Below are 756 nucleotides of genomic sequence, written 5' to 3'. Positions count from 1 at the left end.
TCCCTGCCTCTCTGCGAGCGCTGGAGCCCAGCCAGGGGTTGTGCGTGCTTTAAATCTGTGCTCATTCAGCTGCGAGCCCGGGTTAATTCCCATGTTTCCTCTCGCAGCTGCTTTTGCAGCCACCATGCGTGCTTGTGTTCACCCTGGGACCATCCTCCAGGGTAGTCGAGGGTCCTGCAGTTGCGAACAAAGATGCAACGAAGGTTCTGTAGGTGTCTCTAAACCAGACACCGGCTCCTCTCGCCCCCCAAACCAGGTGCCGGAAGTGCTTCCTGACTCCTCTTAGCAAAAAAGCGGCAGCTGTATCATGCCACAGGAAGCAAGCAGGGAGGTTAAGGACCACAGGACCTGGTGATGGCAGAGAGTTTGGGGGAAAAAATCACATCGAACCTAGAAAATAGACGTGAACTTGGAGAGGTGCAAATAAAATAGTAAAGCAAACCAAAAAGAAGCCCCAAAACCACACAAAAAATGCCACCACAATTTTTCTGTCAATCCAGGAAAATTCCCTCCTGACCCTAATCTGGCAATAGCATTAAGCCTGATGTGTGAGCAGACCTCTGGGACTGTAATGCTGGGAGCACCAATGCACCAGGCCCAGAGCTTGTCCTTAGTGCCCTGGGAGGAGGGAATCTTTTCTTCAGAAGAAAATCAAGGGGGGAAATTGTTACTTCTTCACCTTCGCCGTGAAAATCCTGGAAGCTTGGAGCAACGCCTCCTCCAAAGAACCTTAGCGCTGCTGATTCCTTGACCTGT

The sequence above is a fragment of the Eurypyga helias genome, unplaced genomic scaffold (genome assembly GCF_000690775.1).
Source record: "Eurypyga helias isolate BGI_N326 unplaced genomic scaffold, ASM69077v1 scaffold13406, whole genome shotgun sequence".
Taxonomy (NCBI): domain Eukaryota; kingdom Metazoa; phylum Chordata; class Aves; order Eurypygiformes; family Eurypygidae; genus Eurypyga; species Eurypyga helias.
Note: the sequence above shows the minus strand (reverse complement) of the source record.